Here is a 7,645-nt window from a genome sequence, read left to right as displayed (position 1 = left end):
GAGAGGCCCGCGTACCGCAAAAAAAAAAAAAAAAAAAAAAAAAATATTTAATTGAAATCAAGCAATATAAATTTAATTTAAAAATATAAAAAATAGGGCTTCCCTGGTGGCGCAGTGGTTGAGAGTCCGCCTGCTGATGCAGGTGACGCGGGTTCGTGACCTGGTCCGGGAGGATCCCACGTGCCGCGGAGCGGCTGGGCCCGTGAGCCATGGCCGCTGGGCCTGCTCGTCCGGAGCCTGTGCTCCGCGGCGGGAGAGGCCACAGCGGGGAGAGGCCACAGCGGTGAGAGGCCCGTGTACCGCAAAAAAATAAAAAAATAATAAAATAATAAAAATAAAAAAATAATAAAATGCTGTGGGTTTTTTAAATGTTCCTACTTTTCAGTTATTCAGTACTTCCTCTCCCACGTTAACGCTGTATCCTTGAAAGACACCATGAAGTCCCAGAGCATCTACAGGGGCGCTCAGTTCCCGCGTCCTCGGCCCCCGCGGTGGCCGCGCTCCAACTCACCCCCAGGGCGTCCCCACCTCGTCCGGGCCTCCCATCGCCGCCGCGTTCCCCTTTCTCTGAGCCGTCGCAACACAGCGCCAGAAACGAGCCCGGAACTGTAAAATCTGCCCCAACTCGCTTCCCAGCTTCAAACCCCTCAGAAAACGGCTTCTTTCCCAAAATTGGCCTCGTTCAAGTTTCTGTGCGAAAATAAAGCACAAAACTAAGGGGAAAGCCCGAAAATGCAAGGTTCCAGCTTCCAACCAGACAAAAATGTCGCTGGCGCGGCCGCGACAAGGCTCCCACTTGAGAACTCAGCATCGCAAAGACAAAAGTTTTTTTCTCACTATTAAATCAGTATAAAACTGCTCCGTGAGGATGCGACTCACCTTCTCTCGCGCTGCCCAAACCGCGGAAACTGCAAACTCTCAGAAGTCAGCGTTTCCCTGGCCGAACCGATCAAAAGACATCCGGCGCCCTCTCGCCGCAGCCTAGAGAAGCGCGCTGTCCCGGGTTCCAGAGAAGGAACCTTCCCGCTAATTGTTTGGTGGTGCCCGCGCGCCCCCTAGCGGCCACCTGGTGAATCACTGAAATTCTCAATGGCCCAGATCTATTTGCTAGCCGCAGGAGTGATACTCTCTCTGCTCCATCCCTGCTTGCCCTCATGGCTGGAACTTGCCTTGGATCCATAGCCTACAGAACAGGGAACTCTTCATATTTTTGAGACAGGTGAAGAAGATCCCGTTTCAGTCATGCCTAGAGGACAGAACCGACTTCAAATTTCCTTGGAAAAGAGGGAATATCACAGAAATCCTGATGACTCAAGGCACCGGCTACCACCATCTGATACTCCAGCAGATGGTAACTTCTTCAACACGAAGGAAAGCCAAGCTGCTTGGAACAACACCCTACTCCATAAACTACTCTCTAGCCTTGATCACACCTTTGAACTACTGCATAAGCAAGTGGAAAATGACAATCTGGATTGTCCATATTTGGGAATTGTTGTCCCGAAATATTTCCAAACAATCCATCTGTATCTGAAGGAAAAGGAATACAGTCCCTGTGCCTGGGAGGTAATCAGAGGAGAAATTAAAGTGTTCCTTTCCCTCATGTAATAATTCTCCAATTACTGTCAACAAATAAAGAAGGTACACCTGTGACACTTCTAATCAAATGAGTTTGTTTAGTCCTCTAAAGGTATGTCCACTCATATTTCTGCACATGCTGAAAAATATCTGAAGTATCACGAGTTTACAAAAATATATTTACAAAGAAGAACACAATCTATTTTCTTAAACAAGTAATTTTACAACGTGTTTCTAAAATCTGTTTAACTTCTTGGAGGGTATTTGGATTCCCAACTATGACGTTTATTTTTAAATGGAAAGGTTGTTAGCATAGTATGCTGTTCAAGACATTTGTCAGTTAATTTCGTGCTAGCTGCTGTAACAGAGAAACAGAAATGTCAGTAATTGGGTCATAATAGAAATTAATCTTTCCATCCTTAAGAGAAAAACGCAGGCATTCCTAATCAGATGAATTTTCTAGTTGGCTTCCGCTAAACAGTGATGTAGGGACATGGGTGCCCTCCATTGTGTGGCGTTGCTCTATTCAACGTGTGATTTCCGATTTGTGGTGTTTGAGTCTATTCCACTCAGTGGTAAAGGAAAAAGTATGGGGATTACATGGGATGTTTTCAAGGGCCAAGACAGTATAGGGCAATATCACCTCTGCTCACATTAGTTGGCCTGAATTTATTATCATGGGAATCTAACTGCAAAAAAGTTGGGAAGTTATTGGGTGACTAATGGAAAAGGGGATAAGTTCAATGAATAAGACTACTTTTCATTTTTATACTATTGGTACTAATGACATTCTAAAGAAAAGAAACCAAAACAATGTTCTTGCTTACACTCACATTATAAAAAAAATTTGACTTGGGGTCTGATTCCACAATTTCAACTTAGGTATGATGACATGGATGTCACTCATTAGAGTTCACAGCGTGATTGACTCTTTGAAAGAAGCATTCAAGTTGATTCCCAAAGGCATAGACTAACAAGGAAAATATCTACAAGTGTAGACACAAGTTGTTTCCTTTTTGCCTGAGGGAGACAAGAAAAGTAGGGCCACGTAGCTCCTTGCAAGTACTTGAGGATGACTGAACTAAAAGTGGAGAGTGGGTCTTCCATTTATGTCCAGGCCCGTGATTCTCATTCTTATCTTCTAAATACTGAAAATGCGAACTTGAAGAAGATAGTGCTGCAAAGTCTTTTAAAAAATACCTCACACAATATTCCATTGTAACTTCCCTTGTAGAACCACAAAGAATTTTAAAGTATCTGTAGATTATTGTCCTCTCACATCATATCTATCAAATATATCTATCAAATATATGATTGAGCTCCTGAAATGATAGGGACTGGACTAGCTGTCTAGGAAACGCGGTTGGGTAAGATGGTGTCTCTCCCTTTAGGTATTTTACACACTCCTGGAAGGTATTCTGAGGATACAACAGGTCAGGACATGTCTTGCTATTTGGGCATCTTCAACAAAATAGCATAGACTGGGTAGTTTATAAAGAGCAGAAATTACTCACAGTTCCAGAGTCTGGAAATCCAAGATCTGGGTGTCAGTGTAGTCCAGTTCTGCTGAAAACCTGTTTCCAGGTCACACACTGTCCACTTCTCCTTGGCAGAGACTGGGGGATTTATCTGAGACCTCTTTTAAAAATGCACTAATTCCAATTGTGAGGCCTCCATCTTCATGACCTAATCACCTCCCAAAGGGCCCACCACCTAACACCATCACTTTGGGGATTAGGACTTTAATGAATCTTGTGGGGTACCAAACCTTAAGAACATAAAGGTCTTTAAAGGCTACACGCCTGTCATTTAGAAATAAGAATATATTCATGCTGAGTAAATAAAGATGAAAGGGCAGGTTAGCAGGAAAAAAGAGCAGACCAAGGACTCAGAATCCAAACTCATGGTTTTGGACCTGAAGTCATGCTTTAATTATTACTGGCCAAATTTTGGAAATCAGACTGAAAGGAGCCCACTCTCCCATGGAACAGAACGAAGATACAGGATGCAACAAATCATTCATCATTCTTTGTGAAGAGTCTCCAAAGATTCTCAGAAGAAATGTAGTAATTGCCACATCAATGAAGATCCACTAAGGAGTAATATGTGTCTGGTTACTGTGAGCTGTGAGATTCAGGGAGAGTATGAGTTCACATAGGTGGCTCTGTATATGACACCAGGCTAGTTCTTTTCTATTATAACCTAGTAGAGGGCAAATTAGAGATGAGGCCATCCTCATGAGTTTAATACAATGCCAGGCAAAGGCTGAAAATTGTGCTGCAACTTGAATCCCCAGAGCCATATGCACCTTAAAGGAAACATAATCCTAGTGGTTTTAGCAATAAACTCAGTAGGCATGACTGATACCAGTAAGGGAAGAGTGGAAATATTAGTCATTTCGATTATAATCCCAGCAAATATGGCCCTGATGAAGCAAAATACCTTGGTCATTTGCAAATGCCTTCCAGTAGGAGGAGAAAATCTAAGAAATTGCTTTAGTTAAAATTACTTGTTGAGTGATTACACTGGGCCTGGTGCCGGTGATACCACAGAGAATAAGACAGAGTCCAGTTACTACAGAGCTGATTTGCCAAAGATAGTCACATACCTATTGTTTGAAGATGGGAATGTAGAGGGCTGAAGCAACATAACTTCCACTGCAAAATAAAAAGTATTAAAGATTGGAGCTGAAAGTTAATTCTTTCCACAACATAATCAATATTTATTCAGTTCTAAATTAATTATGAAGATGGTTTCCTTTTGTTTGAAAAGGATAGACTTGGATTGGCACCTCTGAAAGTCCTTAAGGAAATTTGAAATTTAATGCAAAAATGGAGAGAAAGATTCAAATTGATGATGACTGCTAAATCATGCATTCTCATTGGGGATGATAACTGCTTCCATGGGTGCAAACATTAGTTTTTAGGAGTATGACAAATTTTGCTATTACAATGCTGTGGCACTCCAAAGCTTAACCCTATACAACAAAATCTTATTCCTTAGTATTCATTTTTGTCTTTGGGTTTTCTTGTGTATCATACATTCAAGAAGCATTGGCACTGAGTTCATGGAGGATAAACAAACTGCATACACGATCAGTGCTCCACACTATGGTGACTTGATGGCTCATTGGAGGACTTTCTCTCCATCATTTGCTTGATCTCAAAGTAATATTGTGAGACGTGGCCTTTACTTACTTCTGAGCTCCCATTGGCTGTCTTGTGGATGTTGCTTATGTTTGAGTCTCAGTATGATTTGTGCTATGGGAATTAAATACAAATAGAAAATTGTATTTGTATATTAAATACAAAAAAGGTTATATTTTATCATTTAATTCTACTGAAGTTGTTCAACACATCCATAATTATGGCAAGTGCTTAACAGAAAAAAATGTTTACAATATCTAGATGAGTATCTAGCAGCAGTGAAATTAAAAATTATTTTCTGAAAAAAATTATGATATGAAGCAAAATTAAAAGCTAAGTACCTAAAAATAAATATTAAGAAAATAATTTAAAAGTTTCAATGATTTTGAGCAGTTTTGAATGATTTTTAAGTATATCTATACCTTGGTAGTACTATAAAGTTTATAAATTTTATTTGAATATGTACTTTGCTACATTCCTGCTTATATAAGTAAATACAGTAATTAAAAGTCACTCTGAAAACTTAGTTGTAAAGTTAAATTAAAACTCAATAGCTTATCAATCAGTGTGATACACCACATCAACAAACTGAAGAATAAAAACCATATGATCATCTCAATAGATACAGAAAAATCTTTTGACAAAATTCAACACCCATTTATGAAGAAAACTCTCCAGAAAGTGGGCATAGAAGGAACCTGCCTCAACATAATAAAGACCATATACAACAAACCCACAGCAAACATCATTCTCAATGGTGAAAAACTGAAAGCATTTCCTCGAAGATCAGGAACAAGACAAGGATGTCCACTCACAGCACTATTATTCAACAAAACCTTGGAAGTCCTAGCCACAGCAATCAGAGAAGAAAAAGAAATAAAAGGAATCCAAATTGGAAAAGAAGTAAAACTGTCACTGTTTGCAGATGACATGATACTATACCGAGAAAATCCTAAAGATGCTACTAGAAAACTACTAGAGCTCATCAATGAATTTGGTAAAGTTGCAGAATACAAACTTAATACACAGAAATCTCTTGCATTCCTATACACTAACAATGAAAGATCAGAAAGAGAAATCAAGAAAACAATCCCATTTACCTTCAGATCAAAAACAATAAAACACCTAGGAATAAACCTACCTAAGGAGGCAGAAGATTTGTACTCAGAAAACTATAAGACACTGATGAAAGAAATCAAAGATGACACAAACAGGACTTCCCTGGTGGTGCACTACTTAAGAATCTGCCTACCAATGCAGGGGACATGGGTTCCAGCCCTGTTCTGGGAAGATCCCACATGCCGTGGAGCAACTAAGCCCATGCACCACAACTACTGAGCCCGCATGCCACAACAACTGAAGCCCGTGTGCCTAGAGCCCGTGCTCTGCAGTGAGAGAAGCCACCGCAATGAGAAGCCCACACAATGCACTGAAGAGTAGCCCCTGCTCGCCACAACTACAAAAAACCTGCGTGCAGCAACAAAGACCCAATGCAGCCAAAAATAAATAAATAAATAAATAAATAAATAAATAAATAAATAAATAAATAAATAAATAAATAAATAAATAAATAAATAAATAAATAAATAAATAAATAAATAAATAAATAAATAAATAAATAAATAAATAAATAAATAAATAAATAAATAAATAAATAAATAAATAAATAAATAAATAAATAAATAAATAAATAAATAAATAAATAAATAAATAAATAAATAAATAAATAAATAAATAAATAAATAAATAAATAAATAAATAAATAAATAAATAAATAAATAAATAAAGATGACACAAACAGATGGAGATATGTATTGATACCATGTTCTTGGTTTGGAAGAATCAATATTGTGATAATGACTATACTACCCAAAGCAATCTACAGGTTCAATGCAATCCCTAACAAATTACCAATGGCATTTATCACAGAGTTAGAACAAAAAATTTTACAATTTAAATGGAAACACAAAAGACCATGAAAAGCTATAGAGACCTAAGTGTAAGACTGGACACTATAAAACTCTTAGAAGAAAATACAGGCAGACCACTCTTTGACATAAATCACAGCAAGATCCTTTTTGACCCACCTCCTAGAAAAATGGAAATAAAAACAGAAATAAACAAATGGGACCTAATTAAACTTAAAAGCTTTTACACAGCAAAGGAAATCATAAACGAAATGAAAAGACCACCCTCAGAATTGGAGAAAATATTTGCGAACGAGGCAACTGACAAGGGATTAATCTCCAAAATATACAAACAGCTCATGCAGCTCAATATCAAAAAAACAAACAACCCAATCAAAAAATGGGTGGAAGGAACTTCCCTGGTGGTGCAGTGGCTAAGAATGTGCCTGCCAAAGCAGGGGACATGGGTTCAATCCCTGGTCCTGGAAGATCCCACATGTCGCGGAGCAACTAAGCCCGTGAGCCACAACTACTGAGCCTGCGTGCCACAACTACGGAAGCCTGTGCGCCTAGATCCCATGCTCCACAACAAGAGAAACCACTGCAATGAGAAGCCCACGCACCACAACGAAGAACAGCCCCCGCTCACTGCAACTAGAGAAAGCCAGCGCACAGCAACAAAGACCCAACACAGCCAAAAAATAAATTAATTAAATAAATTTATATTTTAAAAAAGCTTTAAAAAAATGGGCAGAATATCTAAATAGATATTTCTCCAAAGAAGATATGCAGACGGCCAAAGAGCACATGATGCTCAGCATCACTAATTATTAGAGAAATACAAATCAAAACTACAATGAAGTATCACTTCACACTGGTCAGAATGGCCATCATCAAAAAACCTACAATAAATGCTGGAGAGGGTGTGGAGAAAAGGGAACCCTCTTGCACTGTTGGTGGGAATGTAAATTGATACAGCCACTATGGAGAACAGTATGGAAGTTCCTTAAAAAA

General features: G+C 38.8%; 1 pseudogene; it reads left to right on the top strand.

Annotated features, from left to right (window-relative positions):
• Nucleotides 1-1,089: 1,089 nt before the first annotated feature.
• LOC102989513 (interferon alpha-14-like) lies at nucleotides 1,090-1,608 on the top strand (annotated as a pseudogene).
• Nucleotides 1,609-7,645: the final 6,037 nt, after the last annotated feature.

This window comes from Physeter macrocephalus, chromosome 9 (assembly GCF_002837175.3).
Source record: "Physeter macrocephalus isolate SW-GA chromosome 9, ASM283717v5, whole genome shotgun sequence".
Taxonomy (NCBI): domain Eukaryota; kingdom Metazoa; phylum Chordata; class Mammalia; order Artiodactyla; family Physeteridae; genus Physeter; species Physeter macrocephalus.
This window is presented reverse-complemented; position numbering and strand designations above follow the sequence as displayed.